The 23,603-nt window shown below is 36.6% G+C and overlaps 1 protein-coding gene and 1 long non-coding RNA gene across 3 annotated transcripts in view; one reads left to right on the top strand and one right to left on the bottom strand.

Moving 5' to 3' along the window:
• LOC140439710 (F-box/WD repeat-containing protein 4-like) overlaps positions 1–23,603 on the bottom strand; it is a 232,617-nt gene that overhangs the window by 31,035 nt on the left and 177,979 nt on the right. The gene's annotated exons all lie outside the window — the stretch shown is intronic.
• On the top strand, positions 16,580–19,348 carry LOC140438285 (uncharacterized). Its single transcript, XR_011950478.1, has 3 exons — positions 16,580–16,632; positions 19,083–19,160; positions 19,265–19,348. It is a non-coding gene; the product is annotated as an uncharacterized lncRNA (long non-coding RNA).

The raw sequence follows: 23,603 nt of genomic DNA, 5'->3' as shown, positions 1-23,603 counted from the left end.
GCAATCCGCATAGTTACTGGTGCGGAGAGAAAACCGTCCCTTGTCATTTTTATACAACTGGAAGTTGTAAAAGAGGGTCCAGTTGCCGATACCAGCATACCGTTCCAGTTCCAGTCCCGACAAGGTTCCAGGAGGAACCTTCTTTTAAGAGGGGGGCAATGTTACGATAATAAATATCATGGCCTACAAAACTGTAAATATATTATGACTAATTCTGTTTTTGTTGTAGAAATTTCGGCGAAACATATAAACACAAATTATGATGAATCATCCGACTAGAGGTTTCCAGGTAGGCCGAATAAGACCGGTCTGAGCTTCTGGTTACTTCGATGGGAGATCGCCGCTGTTCTCGAATAACAGGATTTCATATATAATAACGGAACTTTAATTGAAGAGGGTCAGTTAATTTTGAAGAAGATTCGCGGACACGATTTTAATTGTTACGTTCGCCTATATAAATTATGTATTATTCATTAAATAAATTGATATAAATTATCGTGCTTTTTAATGAATTAAAATAAGAACAATATAATAAATTAATAAAGACATTATAAATTAAATAAAGACATAGCAGTTAAATAAATTCACAACAATAGAATAGAATAGAATATTCTTTATTAATCCCATCAGATCACATTGTGATATAGGACAAGTCATATAGTACATAAAGCATGATCAACAAGTTATATAGGACAATTACATAAAACAAAATCAATAAAATATAAAAAAAAGATATGCGATATAGAGCGTCTCTGAACCTGTTGGTCCTCATTCCCTGTAGTCCTTTATTAAGTCAAAATAATCATTTAGGTTGTAAACGCATAATTGGATCAAGCATGCTTTTAATTTATTTTTGAATTTTTGAATATTATTTTCATTTCTTATATTAAGTGGCAAACAATTGTAAAATTTAGATCCTGCAAAATCAGGGCTAGTTTCAAAGAGAGTTGTGGAGTGTTTACACACGCTTATCAACCTCCCGTGTCTTGTCGGGTAATTATGAAAGTCAGAGTTGAGGGTAAAATTTTGAAATTTAGTTTTGACGTGAATAATACACTTATAAATATATAAAGCATGAAAAGTCAACAGTCTGTGTTCAATAAAATATTTACGACATGATTGTCTATTATCAATATTGAATATCAATCTAAGAATTCTCTTTTGAGTTATAAAAACTCTAGAAGAATTTCTAGAGTTTCCCCACAAGACAACATTATAGGCCATATATGAATAAACCAATGCATAATACACACTTATTAATTGATTGGTGTTAAATAGAGTTTTCTACTGAAGGATCGCATAGTAACCCTTATTCATTGTTTTGCAAACTTTAGTGACATTTTCATCCCATGTCATATTACTTTCTAGAATGCTACCAAGAAATAGTGTTGTATCACTAAAGGGTATTTCCTCAGAACTGACTGTGATTTTATAACCATGGGATGGCTTACAGCGCGAGTAGAACTGCATACAAATAGTTTTCTTTGCATTTACCATTAAAGAGTTCCTTTTACACCAGGTTGTAAATTCCTGTGCTACTAAGTTCATTTTTGAAATGAGTTCGACTTCAGTTGACTCGTCAACTACAATTGTTGAATCATCTGCATAAAGAACTGTATGGTCTGCAGTTAAAAAATTTATCAAATCATTGACATATAAAAGAAATATTAAGGGTCCCAATACGGAGCCTTGCGGTACACCTTAATCAAGATTAAAAATAGATGACTTCTTATTATCGACTTTTACTAGGAATTTACGATGTTGTAAGTATGACCTTAACCAGTTCAAGAAATGACCCCGAAAACCAAGGGCTTCTAATTTATGCAATATAATTTCAATATCAATAGAGTCAAAAGCCTTATTTAAGTCAAAAAAGAGTGCACCCACATACCTTTTTCGATCCAAAGCAGCGTGGATATAATTAAATAATGAAATAGAAGCACTCTCTGTAGATTTATTAGGAAGAAACCCATGCTGGCATTTATTTAAGATATCATATTTATTCAGAAAATTTAACATTTTACTGTAAATACACTTTTCGATAATCTTAGAGAGTACACTTGTTACGGTGATTGGCCTGTAATTATCAACCAAACATGGATCTCCCTTTTTGAAAATTGGACTAACTACTTTCGTTTTAAGGTCACTTGGAAACTTGCCATCCTTGACAGATAGGTTGATGATGTGAGACAGAACAGGAGATATATATAAAGAAATGTATTTAATTATTTTAGTGGGGATTTGATCAATACCTACTGAGCTGGTATAGTTTAAGGAAGATATAGCATTTTCAATATCAAATGGTGAGACCTCAGAAAAAAAGAATGTGTTGTTAATTGTCATAGTTGTAAAATCGTTAAAGGTATAGTTATTGAAATGTTTTAATAATGTGCGTTTGACCGATGTACAAAAATACTCACCAAATGTATGTATTCGTTTGTATGTATATACTGTAAATAGAACTATTATTTCTGTACTTTTTTAACGATATCCGATTAGGAAGAGCAAAAACTTTTAAACACGCCAGTTTTTTGCTGACAGTCCTAAGCCTGTAAAAAGAGTGAAGGAAAGTACCTTTCTGAATTTAGATCCATATACTACAATTATTCACGTAAAACAAAAAAACTAATCTCTTCACGTTAAAAATTGTTCAATTATCAAGTATATTCACTTGAACAATCTGAAAATCCCATATGAAATAATTTAACAAATTTTTATAATCGTGTATTACACAGCTACCAATGAAATATATTAAATAACAAACTTTCTGAAGTGCGACCCTGTGTACTTCGGTAGTTTATTGAGAGACTCTTGTATACACAATAGGATCAACGCAGGTAACCATTAAGCACTCAACCATTTTTCGTGAAACAAACTATACTTAAATGTTTTTACCAATTGATCGAAATACTGATTATTTTTAAAGTAAACTACCTCTTAATATAGTATTTAGAAATATTTACCTTCACCTTTTTTAAAATTAAGACTGGCAAAACAAAATATTTTTTCAGTTACCAAAATAAAAATTTTCTATTGGTGGATTTACAAGTTTTTTTATTAACCGTGCTAAGTTCGTCAATGAACACTTAATATTAATATATTATACAGTGAGGTCCTAAAGTAACGGATAAATGTAATTTCTACGTAATTATAAAGTAGATGAAAACTACTGAACCAGGTCGATTTTTACACACAAAAATATACATATACAATATACAAATCCGCTGTAAATATCTATCATCGTCCTAATATAATCGAATTAACAAAAACACCAATATATTTTTTTCACACTTTATTTGCATTAATACCTAATTTAAAAGATTTAGATGTAGCAACAAACTTCATGCTGTGAATATGCGCGTACTACATAGGTACTGTGAATTTTATAAAAATTCACTCTCATCAATTTTTTCCAATCGCGCCTAAAGAAGTATAACTTCATTAATAGTTTTTATTTACTTACATGTCACATGCGATACCACAAAAAGTTACCCATTGGTTTTTTTTACTATTAAAAATTAGGGGTATACTAGCCACTTCGGAAATTCACATTCATTTGAGATCTTCCAGTTAGAGTTAACAGTTATTCCAACTCATCATCATTATCGTTCTCTTCATCACTCTCAGCTAAATTAATAATTTTCTTCAAAGCTGGGACATTTTTCATGTAATATTTTTCAATCTTCTTTACATGTTCTATTGCATTTTGCCAGTTTTGAGCACTGATATTTTTGAACTCTTTTTTTATTAGTTCGACAACACTTTTGTGCATCTTTTTGAGATGTGTTATTCCTCCGAACATGGTTTTTAACTGAGTCCATAGCAATTCTAAGGGATTCAACACTGTTGCCGAGAGGGGGCATTTGGGCCTGTAGGACCCATCGCCGGCTCTTCGGACTTTTTCCTGTCTCCGGAATTGGAACGGGTGTTAACCATCTTCGTTTGTCGCTAGTGAAATGGGTCAGTACTGTTGCCGTTACAGAATAACCGTTACAGCGACAAGTATCTGTTACAGGTAACGGTTCCAAGGAACAGTTACAAAATAACAGATCAAAAATGGAAAACAGAACAGGTAAAATAATCTAAGTATTCCTTGACTTACGGAAGGGATAACTTGGTAAACAATAAAATAAAATGGTATGATAAATGTAGTGCAAAGAATATGTTTCTAAGTGTTTCTTGACTTACGGAAGAAACAACTTAGAATGAAAAGTAAAAATGTACGAGATCAAAGAATAGAAAAATGTAGAAATATGAGTAAAAATACACAAGGTAAAAGAATGCAGAAATGTTCTTAAGTGTTTCTTGACTTACGGAAGAAACAACTTAAGAGAGGAATATAAACAAATGAAATAAGTAAATATAAAACAATATGTGAAAATATGTCTAAGTGTTTCTTGACTTACGGAAGAAACAACTTAGAACAGAAAAACAAGAGAATCAAATATGCAATAGAAGAATATAAATATTTACAAGTGTTTCTTGACTTACGGAAGAAACGACTTGTAATATAGAATAGAAAGAAAATAAAATGCAAAAATAAGAATACAAATATTTACAAGTGTTTCTTGACTTACGGAAGAAACGACTTACAAATACGAAAAATCAAATACAGAAAAGATGTGGAAATATTGTTAAGTGTTTCTTGACTTACGGAAGAAACAACTTAGCATAAAATAGAAAATGAAAGAGACAAATGTATTAAGTATTTTCTTAACTTAAGGAAGAAAATATCTTAAATAAAATATCGGAAATAATAATGCAACAATGATTATGAAAATATTTCTAAGTGTTCTTTTGACTTACCGGAAAAGAATGGCTTAGACGCACAATTAAAATAACAAGTCAAATATTCAGAGAAATATTTCTAAGAGTTCTTTGACTTACCGGAAAGAACTACTTAGACAAAGTACAAATCAAAATATAAAATAGAAAAAGCAAGATAAATATTTCTAAGTGTTCTTAACTTACGGAAGAACAACTTAGACACAAAATACAAGAAAAATAGTCAAATAAAATATCAAACAATCAGTACATGAACAAATATAGATCAATGTATTATTCTAACCTGAAAAGGTCTGAATATACAATAATGCTAAAATAAAAAGGTATACAGAAAATCAGAAATAAAACAATAACTTAGTTGGAACAATAATAGCACCGACTAGGTCTACAGTAGAAGAGGCAAGCTCGACTGACCGATGAGGGAAAATCTACCTGCTTTTATGTAAAACAAATCCTTTGTTTTACGTAGCGAAAGTGGAATTTCCCTGCATCGAATCAATTAGAAATTTGGATTTGGTCAACCTTGGAATTCCCAAGTATTTTAACCGATATCCAAATTCCTTGATGCGTCGAGGACATCCCCCCTCCTCTGAAAGACCTAACGGTGCTAAAAAAATTTATTAATAAAAAAAATCAAACAATACAATAATACAAAAAGTCCTTAACCTAAAAAAAAGAAATATAATACAAAGAAATACAAAGAAATACAATTCAAACTTACGCTAGCGACTAAGATATGTTACACTTAACTATTATAATATCCAGGTGGCCCAGGTGGTCCCGGTGGTCCAGGTGGTCAAGGTGGTCCAGGTGTTTCGGCCAGGCTACTTAATTCACCCGGCTGGGGCCTTACGACGTTTCAGAACACGTAGAGTTACTCGATTCACCCTGGTGTCTGTAACGTTTCGTAACAGGGCCCCGTTATCCTCAACTGTTCTGGCAGGGCTACTTAATTCACCCTGAGGAAGGTCTTACGACGTCGTGAAGATATAAGGTTACTCAGTTCACCTTGATATCTACACGTGTCGTAATAAACCTTAATCCTGCTCTGGAGGTTCGTCCCTAGGTGGAGGAGCAGCGCGGATGTCATCTACATGGATGGTCCTATTCACGTCCCGGTCGCGGTGTATCTCATAGGTATGATCGCCTAGCACCTTCAGGATCGTGTGTGGTCCCGTCCATGTCGGTCCGAAGTTCCCTCGGACGTGGTTCCTCACCATGACCTGCTCTCCTTCGATGAACCTCCTGGCGGGTGGAGCGTTAGGGTTGTCAGGAAACATGTTCCTCGCATATACAGTGGCCTTTTGAACCGCTCTGGCAACCCTTTCGTCTCGTCTGGCTGCGGTGTTTGCCAGACGATGCTCACGCTGTGTTTCTTCTGCGCGCCGTGGCAGATAGCCTAGCAGAAGTTCAGCGGGTGTTTCCTGGGTGGCCTCGTTCCTCCGTGTCCTTAGGCTGAACATGATGTCAGCCAGGTAGGATTCCCATTTCGGATCATTTGCAGTTTTGCATCGGGCGCGGAGTCCCTTTTTGAGCTCCTGAGCTCGGCGTTCAACCGGGTTGGCCCTCTGGTGGAAGATAGGGCTAAATTCGGCTTTGATGTTGTGCCGTCTCAAGAATCTCTCCCATGCATCTGTCCGAAATTGTCCGTGATGAGGGTGGTAGGTTTCCCCCAGCGGCCGCAGATTTCCTCCTGGAGGAACTGGATGATGTCCCGGCTTTTTGTAGATTGGACGCATCGATATTCCACCCAGTTGCTCAAGCAATCTGTCGCCAAGAGGATGTAGCGGTTGCGTGTTCCTCTGGCTGGTGGATATGGTCCCAAAATGTCGAAGGACACTCTCTCCCAGGGGTTGGCGGGTTCCCTGGGCATCACAGGAGCTGCTGGTTGTCGTGGAGCAGCTTTGGTCCTCAAGCAGGTCAGGCAGGACTTGACGTAGGCGCGAACATCCTTTGATAATGTGGGCCAGTAATAGATATTTTTAATGGCCCGGATGGTCTCGTCTTGTCCTGGGTGGTTGGCCTCCTCTGAGTCGTGATAGACCTTCATCACGTCCTTCCGGAGGGATGGGGGTACTATCAGCGTCCTGTGGTCTGGTCCAGCGTTGTAGTAAGTGGCGTTATCGACTAGTGTGAATTCACGGAGAAGGTTTTCTTCGACTTCGTTCCGTGGTCCACGTCCGGAGATCTCTAGGTAGCGTCTCCGAAACCGCTGCATACCGTGGTGTGTCTGGTGGCTTCTCCGGATTTTATCCTGGAGTGGTAGGTCAACCAGATCATCTAGGATGGGGTTGGTGTCTTCATCCTCGTCGACGTCCTCCATCATACATAGTAGAGGAAAGGACTCGTCTTCCTCCACGTCCGTTGTAGGCCAGCTAAGTCGCACCACTTCCTCGTCTTGGTCAGCTTCTTCTTCTCTCTCCGTGGTTGGGTTCCTGGACAAGTGGTCAGGGAGTTCGTTCTCCTTCCCTGGGATATGTATCACGGTGAAGTTGAACTCCTGAAGTAGCAAGGCCCATCGGGATAGTTTGGCCTTGTCTTCCTTGAACCGATGGAGCCACAGGAGAGCCTGACTGTCGGTGTACAGCGTGAAGTGCTGATCCTGGAGGAAGTGCTTGTACCTCTTGAGTGCCCAAACTAATGCGAGGCACTCTTTCTCGTTAATATGGTAACGGGTTTCTGCTGGTTTTAACTTCGTGGAGGCATATGCGATGACTCTCTTGTCGTCTTGGGTTCCTTGGAACAGGACTGCGCCCATGCCGACATCGGAGGCATCCGTCTGGAGGCAGAAGGGTTTGGACGCGTCTGGTCGGTGGAGTAGGAGATCTCCCTCGATTTCGATCTTGAGATGTTGGAAGGCGGCTTCTGCGGCGTCGTTCCAGTGCATCCGTCTCTTATTACCCTTGGTGAGGCCCGTCAAGGGTGTTATGATGTCCGAAAATCGAGGGATGAAATCCCTTAACCAGTTGGCTGTCCCGATGAAGCTTCGCAGTTGCTTCATCGTCCGTGGAGTGTCGAAGCCTTTGATTTTCTCCACATGCTTCTCCAGAGGTTGGGTGTTGGCAGAGGTGATTTTGTGTCCTAGGTACTCCAGTTCGTCTGCTGCTAATTTACACTTTTTTAGGGATGCCCATAGTCCGTGTGTCCGAAGTCTCTCTAGAACCAGGCGGAGGTGGTTCTGGTGTTGGGTCCAGTCTTCTGAATAGATGATAATATCATCCATGTATACCTTGATGAAAACATCGATGTATCCTGCGAAGACTGAAGTCACGAGCTTCTGGAACACAGCTGGTCCGTTCTTGAGGCCGAAGGGCATCACCGTAAATTCGTATAAGGACCCGTCAGGCAGGCTGAACGCTGTCTTCGGGCTGGAGTCCTTGTGCAGTGGGACTTGCCAAAATCCACTCTTCAGATCTAAGGTGGTGAAGATCTGAGCCGTGCCAATCTCTTTGATGGAGTCGTGGATTGGTGGCATGCTGGAGGCTTCGTCGATGGTCACGTTGTTAAGCTTCCTATAGTCTACGCAGAAACGGGGGATGCCATCCTTCTTGGTTACAATAACCACCGGGCTATTGTAAGGAGATTTGCTGGGGCGGATGACTCCTGCGGCTAGCATCTCTCTCACCTCCTTGGCCATTATCTGCTTCTTCTCCGTAGAATATTTATAGGGCTTAACGTTGATAGGCGTGGCGTCGGTCACTTCGATTTTCATCTCGGTGGCCTTGGTGGTCGGCTGACGTAGACGGTCGTCGAAAACGTCATCGTACTCTTGAATCAACTTTTCAACTTGTTGCAAAGCGAAGGATGGAGCTTGATGGGGTTCCAGCCGCTGCGTCCTGGATTGCCTTTTTGCTGGGTTCTTCCAGTAAATGGTGGTTCTGCAGGTGGTACCGACGTGTAGACATTTACGTGGTATGTCTACATTGGCCTCTTCCTGTTCCAACCAAGGCATCCCTAACACAACGTCGTGGTTCAAGTCCTCCATAACCACGCAGTTGACGGTTGAATCCAGAGTCTCGATGTTAATCTTGACTTCAGCAGTCCCTAGGGTGCGGGACGTGCTGCCCGTGCACGCCAGCTGAACCAATCCTGATCCTCGTTGCAGGTCCCGTCTCTGGATCAATCTCTGGTGAATGAAGTTCCCAGATGCACCGGTGTCGACTAAGATCTTCACACGTTGTCCGTTGATCCTTCCATGGAGTTGGGGGAGGCCTGTCGTCGAGGGTCGTGTCTGAATCGGGTTCAGTTGGGGCACCATCTTCACAACAGGGTTTAGTTGGCGCCCCTGTTGGCGTTTCCCTGGTTCTGAGGTAGTGGAGGTGGTGGTTGGCTCATCGGTGGCATCCTGGACTGTCTGTTGGGGTTCCTCCATTCCTCGATCGCTTCAGGGTGGCGTGGTGTATTGTTTTGACGTGGGGGACGGTAGTGCTGTCGCTGTCGGGATTGTTGCTGGGATTGATGTTGGGGTTTGTTAGCGACGGTGTTCCGGCGGGTATCAGCTTCCATTCCTTGGGCTATTGTTAGGAGGTCCTCCTCGGTCTTTGGAATGTTCACTCGTAGGCAGATCGCGATGTCGGGTCTCAGTTGGTTTACGATGGTGATACACCTCTGGTCCTCAGGGGTGTATGGTGCGAGACGTCTGAATAAGGCTGCTTTACCGTTGATAAAGTCCTCCGTGGGTTCATCCTTCCGTTGATGTTCTCCATGAAGTTTCGACGTGAGGGCTGAGAGCAAAGCGGGGTCGTTGTACTTCCTCAGGAGACGGTCTCGGAAGGTGTCGTACGGTAGGTCTGTGTGGGAAAACTTCTGGGCCCATTTCTTCGCGTCGCCGTGGAGTGAGTTGTCGATGAGGTAATCTATCCAATTGTCCTCGTCCACGTCGTATTTTGTCAAGAAGGTCTCGGCTTTGGTTAGAAAGCTGAGAGGGTTTTCAGTGTCCCGGCCTGAGAACTGAGGGGGCTTCATATATGAAATCCTGGGCTTCGGTGGCTCAGGATGAGGCATCTGGGGTGTGGTGCCTTGAGTGGTCGATAGGGCCGTCATCGCTTGCATAAGGGCAGAGATGAAGTCAGCTGTGGAAGGCTGGCTCGAAGACGGTCCTGGGGTCGTGAGTTCGGGTTTTGTTTGTTGGGCGCCATGTTGCCGAGAGGGGGCATTTGGGCCTGTAGGACCCATCGCCGGCTCTTCGGACTTTTTCCTGTCTCCGGAATTGGAACGGGTGTTAACCATCTTCGTTTGTCGCTAGTGAAATGGGTCAGTACTGTTGCCGTTACAGAATAACCGTTACAGCGACAAGTATCTGTTACAGGTAACGGTTCCAAGGAACAGTTACAAAATAACAGATCAAAAATGGAAAACAGAACAGGTAAAATAATCTAAGTATTCCTTGACTTACGGAAGGGATAACTTGGTAAACAATAAAATAAAATGGTATGATAAATGTAGTGCAAAGAATATGTTTCTAAGTGTTTCTTGACTTACGGAAGAAACAACTTAGAATGAAAAGTAAAAATGTACGAGATCAAAGAATAGAAAAATGTAGAAATATGAGTAAAAATACACAAGGTAAAAGAATGCAGAAATGTTCTTAAGTGTTTCTTGACTTACGGAAGAAACAACTTAAGAGAGGAATATAAACAAATGAAATAAGTAAATATAAAACAATATGTGAAAATATGTCTAAGTGTTTCTTGACTTACGGAAGAAACAACTTAGAACAGAAAAACAACAAGAGAATCAAATATGCAATAGAAGAATATAAATATTTACAAGTGTTTCTTGACTTACGGAAGAAACGACTTGTAATATAGAATAGAAAGAAAATAAAATGCAAAAATAAGAATACAAATATTTACAAGTGTTTCTTGACTTACGGAAGAAACGACTTACAAATACGAAAAATCAAATACAGAAAAGATGTGGAAATATTGTTAAGTGTTTCTTGACTTACGGAAGAAACAACTTAGCATAAAATAGAAAATGAAAGAGACAAATGTATTAAGTATTTTCTTAACTTAAGGAAGAAAATATCTTAAATAAAATATCGGAAATAATAATGCAACAATGATTATGAAAATATTTCTAAGTGTTCTTTTGACTTACCGGAAAAGAATGGCTTAGACGCACAATTAAAATAACAAGTCAAATATTCAGAGAAATATTTCTAAGAGTTCTTTGACTTACCGGAAAGAACTACTTAGACAAAGTACAAATCAAAATATAAAATAGAAAAAGCAAGATAAATATTTCTAAGTGTTCTTAACTTACGGAAGAACAACTTAGACACAAAATACAAGAAAAATAGTCAAATAAAATATCAAACAATCAGTACATGAACAAATATAGATCAATGTATTATTCTAACCTGAAAAGGTCTGAATATACAATAATGCTAAAATAAAAAGGTATACAGAAAATCAGAAATAAAACAATAACTTAGTTGGAACAATAATAGCACCGACTAGGTCTACAGTAGAAGAGGCAAGCTCGACTGACCGATGAGGGAAAATCTACCTGCTTTTATGTAAAACAAATCCTTTGTTTTACGTAGCGAAAGTGGAATTTCCCTGCATCGAATCAATTAGAAATTTGGATTTGGTCAACCTTGGAATTCCCAAGTATTTTAACCGATATCCAAATTCCTTGATGCGTCGAGGACAACACACAGTAATATGAAGGTAATCTTAAAACCATATGTCCATTGTTAGTGGCTAATTTATCTACAATATGTTCTTTAGTTACGACTTTTGTATGAAGAACCTGGATTAGTTGATCTTTGGTGTAATGATCGTCAAAATATAGGTATTCGGCTATTAAAAATTCTTGAATTTCATCCTTCCTACTCTGTTTGGTTGGAATTTTTTTAATGCATCTGGAGTGATATGATGCATTGTCCATAACAATCACGCTATTTTCTTTTAAATTTGAGAGTAATGTTTTCCCAAACCACGATTCAAAAAGTGTTTCTTTGATGTCTTGGTGGTAGAGAACTGTCTTTAATACTTTTGGAACTCAACATAACGCATCGTTCACCCATCCATGTTGCCCTCCTCAATGTAATATGCAAAGTCGCTTGCCTATAGAATGGGGTACATCTATTTGGTATTTTCTTGTATCGTTTATCCAGGCTTTATCTATCGTTTCGTGAGAATCAAACCAAGTCTCGTCCAGATGATAAATTTCTCGACACTCACTGCGGTATTGTGAGATTTTTTCGATATATTCATTCCTCCATTTCATTAGGCGGCTACTTTCCATTATGGTTTGTCTCTTATTGACAGTTTTATATTTAAAACCATTTTTGGTCAAAAATCTTCCCAAAGTCTTTGTGGAACAATCAACAATATGTTTTTCTTGTAATTTTGCCATGATATTGTTTAGGTTAGGCAAAAAAAAAGGTTAGGCATAACTTTAGCTGTATACATAGTATATATTGTCTCACTAATAGGTTCCAAGAGGTGAGGTTGAATTTTTTTTAGAGCTTCCCAAATCCTTTCTTGTTGTTCTACTTTTCGAACCTATCCTTATTAAACGGTACACTGTTGCACAAGAAATTTTTGTTAAAACCGCCGTTTGCTTAACAGCTTCATATTTGGTCATTTTTTTAGAAAGTCCATCAAATATATCTAACATCATATTTTGCTCAGCTACACACAAATTCTTCCTTTGCTGAGTACTTGGCCCCACACTTTCATCTTCATCTTCTAAACATAAACATCACTTTCCCATGGCTGCCACATATTTTTCTTTGAAAAATATTAAATATATCACAACACTTTTTTTCGACAAACTCTGGCTGAAATAACCACAAAATATACTGCTTAAGAATGACTAATTCCGTTATTTAAATATTGTGACAATGATCCCGCCCCATTTAATTATTCTACAAAAATGTACTTATTAAGTACTTAGCCATTACCGGAAATATAAAATTGTTTGTAAATTTGTATTTAGGTCAACCGCAGGAATTTTTCTTAATTATTTCTAAACGTTATAAACAAAGACATCATATTTTTGATAACATTTCACAAAAATATTTAATGACAATGATTTGGAATAAGGTTTACTTTTCTTTGTGTATATTAATAATTAGTGTTCATTGACGAACTCACAAAATAAAATGTCTACTTATTTTCATAACTGAAAAATATTTTAATTTTTTTGTTTTTGTAAAAACATTTAAACAAACTAATAATTCAAAATTCAACACTGTTCCGGTAATTTAATTTGAATGTTGTCTCTCTCTCTCTCTCTCTCTCTCTCTCTCTCTCTCTCTCTCTCTCTCTCTTTCTCTATAATATGATTTTCAATAATTTTTGGCAACTGGGCAACTATGATAATCAAAACCAATACCTTTCAAAAGTGTTAAGTTTCAGTGATTGTAAAAAGTCTTTAATTACTGACAGAGCTAGTAGAAAGCTAAGAAACCATAGAGTACAGTGTTTCAATAAATGGAGAAAGAAAATGTGTTTGTCGTCAGGCTTTTATTAGCATCCATGGCATAAGTGAAAAAGAGAGTTCGCGTTGTTTTAGACAAGCAGGCAAGCTATGCTCAGGAAATAAAATGGTTGGATATAGAAAGCAGTTGGTCCATCAATTACTGGGGCATATGGAGCTTATATGGAATGGCTAAGAAACGCATATCCTGAAGAACAGCCTGTGATAGAGTCCTACTACCGAAATATTTTTGTCAATGAATTCAATATCACCTATATTTCAGCCTCCTTCTGTTGATGAATGTAATACCTGCTCTAAGACTAAAATTGAAATTATTGGGTAAAAGACTAGTAACCCGAATTCTGTCCGAATAACTGAATTGGATACGAATCTGACGGTTTATTTAGCAAAGCAGAAAGCTGCTCAGTTTATGATGAAAAGCTACGAAAGCAAGCAGGATACAAATATTGAAGTTATATGTGTTGATTTACAACAAGCATTACCCACGCCTAAACTTACCTGCAACGTCCAATATTACAAAAGAAAAATGTGGACTTATAATTTAGGAATCCATAACGTTAAAACTGGAACAGCCGTAATGTATGCATGGGATGAAACCATCGCTAAAAGCGGATCGTGTGAAATAGCCAGTTTTCTCAGTCACTACTTGGAGAACTTTGTTAACAAGCAAGTGCGAGTGCAAGTTATAATTTTTAGTGATCACTGTGCCGGGCAAAATAAGAACATAAACGTTGTTTTGTCTAACCTCCGCCACATTCATGCAAACCGCTTTGATCTTATTAAGCACGTTTTTTTAATGTCTGGGCATTCGATGATGGGTTGTGATCGAGATTTCGGTTCAATTAAATTAAAGATCAAGGACTGTGAAGTATTTTCAAAACAACACTATATCCATTTCATCGAACACACGAAAAAAAAGAACAAATTCCAAGTTGTTAATGTCACGAGGGAAATGGTTAAGGATTTCAGCGTTCTTCAAAAAGCAGCAACTAAATCTCAAATATTGAGAGCTAACTTCGAGGTTCTGAAAGCCGTTCTGAAGAGGCCTATTAGGCCGAAATACGTATAAGCACACAGACGCGCTATATGTGAAATCAAATCTTAACTGTCTTTTCCTTTTTATTCCGATTTACTCTGTACGAATACTAGAAACCAATTCGCTAAGGATTTTTGCTTAGTTGAGGAGATATGTTGTGGAATGCAAATTTTAGATTCCCCATGTCTCTAATAACATCTTTATCAACGTCTGTTTTGCCTTGCAATTCTTAGAAGACACAGATTAAAGCAAAAATCTGAATTTGTTACGAAAATTAGTTTACGGATTCAATATCAAGGAGTTTATCGGCTATATCAGTGCTTGACATTTTTGTTATTCTATTTATCTTCAATAACTTAATGTATTTAGTTGATAGAGAGAATGTCAAAATAGCCTAGGGAAAAATAATATGTATTTTAATAAAACTAGCATAATCGAAAATATCGGTAAAGTTTTTCGAAAATATCGGTTTTTGTAAATAACGCAAAAAGTAAATATTTTATCGAAAAAATATTCTTAGCAAAAAATATAGCTTCTAAAATAGCAAAAAAAATGGTATACGTATAAAGCCAGAAGCACATTTGTAGCTAATGAAAAGTACTTTCTTATTCGTCAAAATCCAAATCGAATATTTTGACGTGAAAAAAATAAAAAAACAAGCACTTTCCCCGAAAAGTGCTTAATTTTTTTTATATTTCTTGTTGAAATATTTGATTTGAAATTTGAAGTACTTTTCATTAGCTACAACTCTGCTTTTGCTGAGTCTACAGGCATCATATAAGTATAAGCACATCATTTTGTTTTTAAACGTGGTTTTTTATTGAAACATGATCATATTCACTCGCAAATAAGTGATTCGATTGCAACTTTGTGCAAAAACTGAATAAAATAAAAGTTGCTTAGAATTAGTCAGTTTATTCAATTCAGGACTTATTTTGAACGCATGTTTTTTCACACCCGAAAAGGGGTGAAACTCACCCCCATGCCAAAAGCACACATCGGCACATTATCACTTTTTTCTTTGCCGTTAGTTATGTATATGCCAAATTTCATGTCAATCCAAGCGGTTTTTTAATATTTACAGCAAAAACCGTGAATAAATGGACTAAAAAGGAAATAAAACTTTTCGAAACATCAATAAATTAAAATATTGGTTTCTCTTACCTTTACCAAAGTTGATTACCGCAAGCTATTTTTACTTTTGATTAACAAATACTTTGTTTTTGGATACTAAAAGTTCACTACACACTATAAAACTTAATACTAAACACTTAAACTAAACTCTAAAAAATAACACGACCAGTAAATAACTTAGCAATACGATACAGACTATAACCATTGTTTAAATAGGACTATAACATATAACCATGGACGTATAAATAAAGAAGGACCGGGCTATTTACATCTTTACTTGAAGTTGAAGTCATGAGATCGTCACAGTCATAGGCACAAATCCCTAATTTGACGTTGTCAAATTATTTTTTTTTTTTTTTTCAAGTCAATCTTCGAAATAATTTTCGAATTTTGGTATAATTTATTTTTAATTTATAAATAAAAATGTATTGTCTAGTTAGTATAAACTATTTTTAGATTAAAAATAGTTTATACTAACTATATAAATAGATTAATATATAAATTAATCTATTTATTATTAACTATATAAATAGATTAATAATTATAAATAGATTAAAAGAAAAACATTAATTATTTAATTTATTAATAGAAAATATATTCTGATAATCTTAAATTTTTGTAAAACTTGGCATCAACAAAGGAACATGGCGTTGTATTGTTTACCTTTGAGTTGATAATTTCCTTATTTGTGACATTTTAGTGAATTTGTTAATATATTTTAAATTTTAATTGAAGAATAGTTAATAGTTAAGTGTAATAATGGTGCGTAACTGTTTTGTATGCAGGAAAACTGCATATTTACATCCAGAACTGTCATTTCATTCGTAAGTATTATAAACATTGGAATTACGTCCATGGGCGTAGTACAGGGATGTGATATTACTTAATTCTTGACATGAATTGGAGTTTAATTTTGGGAAATAAAGTAAATTTTATAGTATTATAAATACATTTATTTATTTTTTCTAATCTACACTATAATTGCTATAAATATAATAATTTCAATGAAATATCATATGCAGGTTCCCAGTAAAGAATCAACAGATGCTGGATATGTGGTTGTCTATGTTCGGCTTAGATAAAGAACAAATAACCAAAACTGCCATGGTCTGCTCAGAACACTTTAGAAAACATGATCTAATTATACAACCAAGTGGACGGGTTATTTTGAGGAAAGGAACTGTTCCAATAAATATTTATCATAAATCACCAGAACCAAGGTAACTAAACGAATTTCTATGTAATTTACCATACAGAGTATAATAAATACTCATATACAGGGTGGTCCTTAAGTAATTGTACAAAAAGAAACAGTAGATTCTACACTTTAAAATATTACGATTTAAGCCAAGTTGCTTTTATAAAATGTTGATATTAAGAAAGATACAGGGTGTTAAAGGCAAAATTAAAATTTTATTTTTCGCTATAACTTTCATGTTTGTAAACATTTATGTATAAAAATTTACAACTGGGTACTTTTAAATATGAGAAATTATAATTTGATGCACACTTTAATGTAACTGATAGAGGTCGCCACTTATGCCACATATGTGGTATAAATTTGCACTTAACTTTTTTGCTCTTTAAGTTACCTGTATTTGGGATAAAAAATATTAAAGATACATTATTTTAACAAAAAAAAAAAAGGTATACTTGTTAATAACTTTAAAACTCAAAAGTTTCTGAGATAATCGCATTTTAAAAATCAGCTGCATAATTCTGATCTAAGGCAATTACTCCAGGCATCGAAGAAAAAATAGACAAAAACATTAATACTTCTGAATTTTGGTATAAAATACCTTTAACTAAAGTTAATAGTTAACGAAATATTAAATAAAATAAATATATCAGCAGGATAATTAATAATAGGATTTGACAAAATAACAGAATAATAGGATTTTACATCAAACAGTTTACGTTTCATGTTAAATTAGAGTCATAATCAAAACATTTTGTTTACAAACCAAATTAAGAAATAGTTAAACTAAATAACATAACTTTTTGCCAAAGTAAGTGCTCGATATGTCATCCATTTTCTTTAATTCATTTGTCAATATATTCCATAAAAGATCGTCTCATATTAAATAGCATCATTGGTTTTAAAGAAACTGCTGCAGTATTTATTTCTTCCCATAGTTGGTTGCGAATGTTTATGGCATTCTTATAGACATGTTGTTTTAATGCACCCCATACACCAAAATCAAGCGGATTAAATTCGGGGCTACGTGGTGGCTATAATGTATAATGGATGAATATATTATTTTGGATACATATCCAAATCTTATGGTATATTATGGAACTACATCTTATTTGTCGCAGAAGTTAAATAATGTATTAAACTATGATGTATCTCGTTCATTGGTTACTTATATACACACGGAATAACCTATCGATGACATTACTTATTTATATGATTACGTTACAGCTTACGAGTAACTATAATTACATCTCGAACAAATGGACTATTATGATTTACTAACGAACTAATATTATGCTGAACTAAATTGCCTGTGTGTTTACTATATTTATAACAATATTGGTTATTAGGACAACGCTGATGTTTTTGTAAAAATGCTGGGTCTTTCAGGTTAGATTTGTAGTAAAAGTATTATGAAACAGGACACATATGTGTTATTCAATACCTGTGCTCTAGTTTCTATTTGTCCTAATAAAAATGGGTGAACAATTTACGTAGTGAATAATAAGTATTCTTTTCGGATTTTTTATGAATTAAATAATTATATCAATATCTCACCACAGTGTCAAGGAATATGACTACCACGACCAATCCAACGTTCAGAAAAGTTGTATTTAAGTATGTTCTAACTGCCTTCTCTCCAGAATGTGGTGGTGTACCATCTTGCATAAACCACATATTTTGGGTTTTTAGCATTTTACAATATAGAAAAAGTAATACAAGGCCATTATAGAAACTTAAGAAGCGATAGCAAAGGGAAATTGTAAACATGATGACGGCACCAACGTCTGAATACGGCACCTACAGAAGAAGATGAAATATATTTTCTCCAATAAGACATTCACCACCCATAACAAAGCATTTTGTGATGTTACATTATCATCTTTGAGTTGTTTTAATAAGAATAAACTATGAATTATGCTTATCTACAGGTATTCAGTGCTTTACCGCATAAATATCAAACTAAGAATTATTGTGCAGCTGACTTATAAAATGCATTTATCTCGAAAACGGTTGAATTTTCAGGTTACTAACAAGTATACCTTTTCTTTGTAAAAATAATGTATCTTTGATATTTTTTAAGATAAATAGAGCTAACTTAAACAGTAAAAATTTAAGCGCAAATTTATGCCACACATGTGGCATATGTGGCGCGCTCTATTAGTTACAGTAAAGTAAGTATAAAATTTTAATTTATCCTACTTAAAAGCATTCAACTGTAAATTTTTGTCCAAAAACATTTACAAATATAAAAGCTATAGCAAAAAATAAAATTTTAAATTTCCACTTTAACACCCTGTATCTTTCTTAATATTAACATTTTATTAAAGCAAGTTGGCTTAAATCGTAATATTTTAAAGTGGAAAATCTACGATTTCTGTTTGTACAATTACTTAAGGACCACCCCGTATATTCCATAATTATGATAGCATGTCTTTTTTCTTTTTTTTTTTTATTAATTCAATGTTTTAGTTCTACAAACGATATGGAAAATAAAGAAACAGCTTCGAGTAGTATTGATAAGGATGATTTTTATGGACTTTCAAAAAGGTGAGTTTGTATCGAATTTGTTTATTAAATTTACAAATAAAATCTGAATATGGATTTTGATTACTTATTTCATTTTAATATTAAAATTACTCACACTATTTTAGGAGTTTCATTGATACTGACGAATGTAATATGGAGACAGACTTGGGCTTTAATGTAAAATCTAATTCTCCTAAACTGTTAAAAAGAAGGTGAGTTTTGGCTTAATTTTGTATGAAATTATTTCAACCTTAAACCAATTTTAATATTTTACTTTAATGTACATAAATTGAATTTTTTTTTTTTTTTTTGGGAGGTGGAATCTTCTAAAAGACCGTCTGGGATCGGGTGTCAGCCCTTTACCCAGGTGTGTCGGATTCAATCTCTTACGCTTCACCGCGTGACGAGACCGCCTACCGACTAAACCACCCCCTCTTTCTCCGACCGACGGGCCCGGAACCGCTCTTAGCGAGCATATCTGGCCCGTCAGCCTTACCCTTAACTTCCCTCTGGCACTTTTCGCGTGCATTACCTGGATTTGACGGCCTCCCGGTCTCTCTCACCAGCACAAGGCTCGGGCGAGACTGGTCGGTGAAGCTACCGTCCTGCTCAATCCTCATTCTGGCGAGACAGCCTGGTTGCCACCCCTTCCACATTGAAACTAAAGAGTAGAACCAGTTGGCAATTAACAGTAACACCATTCATTCGTACTTTCATCAATTCAGTTCCGCATTCATACCCTCATTCACTAAATTTCGGGGTATCGGGACATCCGACGGGATTGGATGTAAAAAGTCTTTTCCCGTCCCATGTCCCGCGGCCCCGACAATGAAATAAAATAAATAAATTAATAAATAAAAATAGATAAAAAAAAATAAGTTAAAAGTAATGTAGATAAAATAAAAATAAAATCAACAGCTAAAGTTGGTATAGATAAGATATAGTAAAAACGAAAGTAACCTGAATAAATAAAATGCAATAAAATAAGTAAATAAATAACACACATTTTTAAAACAGTACATAACTATAGCGGTCAATCCATCTGCAGCCGCCTCTCTTTCTCTTCCTTGTGCTTTATGGTTTTTGTAACAAAGGCAATGATCAGTTCGAAATCGTGCTTGCTGTCGATGGCTTTATCGATCAGCTCGTGAGGCTCGCCTAGTGGAGATCCCAGGCTCAGCTGCAGTTCGTTTCGCCTTGTGTGGTATGCAGGGCAGTCGAAAACAACATGCTGCGCATCGTCCACCACTCCACACTTAGGACATAGATCGTCTCTGGACCTAGCGATTCTGTGGGTGTATTTCCGAAACGATCCGTGCCCCGTCAGAAACTGCGTGAAGTAGTAGTTGACGCGCCGATGCCGACACCCGTACCACCTCAATACATCCGGGACCAAGGACCTCGTCCAGGCCGCCCTTTCGACTTCGGTTGCCCATTCCCTCTGCCACATCTCCAAGCTTCTGGCTCTTTCTTGTGGCCCTGAACCAACCGCCCCGCTGCCCCTCTGATACATTCGAGCTCTTTCCCTGGCCAGGATGTGCACGGGTACAGAACCAGCCACTACCTGTAAGGCAATGGTAGATACAGTTCTGTACGCGCTGCACACCCTGATCAGAGGTTTTCTTTGAGCCCTAAAGAGCATGTCCTTATATTTCTTCATCTGGAGAACCTCGTGCCACACGGGGGCCCCGTATAAGATGATCGATAATATTGATTGTAACATAACTGATCTCTTCTGAGATCCGGGCCCCCCTATGTTTGGCAATAATTTGTTCAATGCTGAGGTCCTCCCTTCCGCCTTTCGACATGCTTCTTGTATGTGCTGCCCAAAGGTAAGTCGGTCGTCGAAAGTAATACCGAGATACTTGACTGTCCTTTGGGGTCTTATTTCGGAGCCTTGATATTTGAAAACCAAGTCATCCCTTTTCCTTGGTCCTCTCAGAATTATTATCTCTGTTTTGTCTACTGCTAATTTTAAGTCGTTCTTCTCGATCCACGCCGCGGTCGTGTTTATTGCTTTATTTACCTTTTCTGTTATGCCCCAATTCTTATCATCCTCAACCAATAGGGCTAGATCGTCTGCGTATGCTATCGCTTTGACTCCTTGTCTCTGCTTGTGAATTTCTAGTACCCCATTGTATAACATGTTCCAGAGTAAGGGTCCCAGGACTGACCCCTGGGGTACTCCCGCGGTCATTTGTTTCTTTTTCTTCTTGAATATGCATACGGATCGTTCCGAAAGGTAGTCCTTTATTATATTGGACATATATTCCGGAGCCCCGCTTTCGACTACTCGGTCTACTATGAGGCCCCAGTTTGCTGAATTAAAAGCATTTTTTATGTCCAACAGAACAAGAACCACCCATCTTTTCTTGCTTGATTTGGCCGCGTTTCTTATCCAGGTTGCGGCGTCGATTGTCGATCTGCCTTTCCTAAATCCGTACTGTTGGTTGGATAAGACTCTCTCATCTTCCAACATGCCTTCCAACCTCTTCTTGATAAGTCTTTCGTAGAACTTACCAAGGCAGTCCAGAAGGCATATTGGCCGATAAGAGGTCGGTGAATCAGGGGGTTTCCCGGGCTTTAGGAGTAGAACCAAGTTCGCCTCCTTCAAGTCCTTGGGAAACTCTTGTTTCTGCAGTAGATCATTAAATATTCTGATCAAACCTGGTTTCTCAGTTGCTATTATCTTTATTGCCTCTGGTGGCAGCCCGTCAGGGCCGGGAGCTTTCCCTGTCTTCGTATCCTGACCAGCGGTTTTCACCTCTTCTTCTGTGAACTCTTCTATCATGATTGGGAAAACCTTGGTGAAATCTGGCATGTCCTTGGTGGGAAAGAGGAGTTCAGCTGATCTCATCCGCTGGTCTTCGTCGAGTCTATATGGGGCCATTATCTTTAAGGTCTTCATTGTGATTTTGTATGCATCACCCCATATATCCTCGTCGAGTGCTTTTATCAGGGTCTGCCACTTTTCTTTTTTCTCTTTTTTTATTGTATTATTTAATCTTTTCTTCAAATCCTTGTATGTATCTTTAAGCTCGAGGTTGCCCTGGCTTCTCGTATAATTCCTTCGAGCTCTGAGGCATCTCTCCCTTAGATCTTCTATCTCATCTGTCCACCAGTTGGAAATTGAATATTCTAGATGTTTAAATGCCAATGAAGAAAACAAGGAAAATATAGATGTGGAAAACGCATCTTCGAGCACCATTACAGCATCAGAAACTGAAACTGTAGAGTTGTTACTTGGTGATAATACTTTTTCATATGTTGCACGTAATATTTATAAAAAGTGAGTTTTCCGTGTAATTTATAAAAACAAGGATTATAACTATGAAAACCTAATTATATGTTTTAGAAATAAAACCGTTGAAGACATGTCTAGCAGCGATTTTTCAACACCTGAAAAGGCCAAGAAACATTTTAGAGTGTTAAAAAATACTGTTAAGAGTCAAAAAAGTAAAATAAAGTATTTACAACAATCTGTAAGAAGGCTGAGAACAAAAATTACATCTCTAGAATCACTTTTAACATTATTGAAAAAAAAGCTATTGCTTACTGAAAACTCTGAATGGCCATTGAAGGTTAGTGTTATTTAATTTGATTTTTAATTAATAATAATATATTATTTTTTTAAGGCTTCACTACCAGGGGCCACTAACGATATTTTTAAAAAAATGTTAAAAGGTCCAAAGAAACAAAAATATACTCCAGCCTTAAGAAGTTTTGCACTAACATTGTCATTTTATTCTATGAGGGCATATAAATATGTTAGGAAAACATTTAATCAAACATTGCCACATCCCAGAACAATTTCAAAATGGTACCAGTCCATAGATGGTAAACCTGGATGGACACAAGAAGCATTGAACACGCTGAAAATTAAAGCAAATGAAGCCCAAATGGCAAATGCAAAAGTTCTTTGTAACCTTGTGTTGGATGAAATGTCTATTCGGAAACAAATTGAATGGACTGGAAGTAAGTTTTGCGGTTATGTGGACATTGGAACAAACCTTAATAGTGATGAACTTCCTGAGGCCAAGGAGGTATTGGTTTTTATGTTGGTTAGTTTAAAAAGTTCGTGGAAGATACCCGTTGGGTATTTTTTATTAAATGGAACAACTGGCTCTGAGAAAGCAGCATTAGTTAAAAATTGCTTAGAATTAATACATGATACTGGTGTAGTAGTTACATCAATGGACATTTGATGGTGCACCAGCTAACCTTCGAATGGCTACCGAATTAGGAGCAGATTTCAATATATCTTCCATGAAAACTCATTTTCAACATCCTGTTACTGGAGATAATATATATTTGTTCCCAGATATATGTCACATGCTCAAATTAGTTCGTAACTGCTTGGGATCAGAAAAAATTCTAGAAAATGGAAATCAACAAATTAATTGGGCCTACATCAATAAATTGGCTGACTTCCAGTATAGTGAAGGTCTTCTTGCCGCCACAAAA

This window comes from Diabrotica undecimpunctata, chromosome 4 (genome assembly GCF_040954645.1).
Source record: "Diabrotica undecimpunctata isolate CICGRU chromosome 4, icDiaUnde3, whole genome shotgun sequence".
NCBI lineage: Eukaryota > Metazoa > Arthropoda > Insecta > Coleoptera > Chrysomelidae > Diabrotica > Diabrotica undecimpunctata.
The sequence above is the reverse complement of the archived record's forward strand: the minus strand, read 5'-3'. Positions and strand labels throughout refer to the sequence as shown.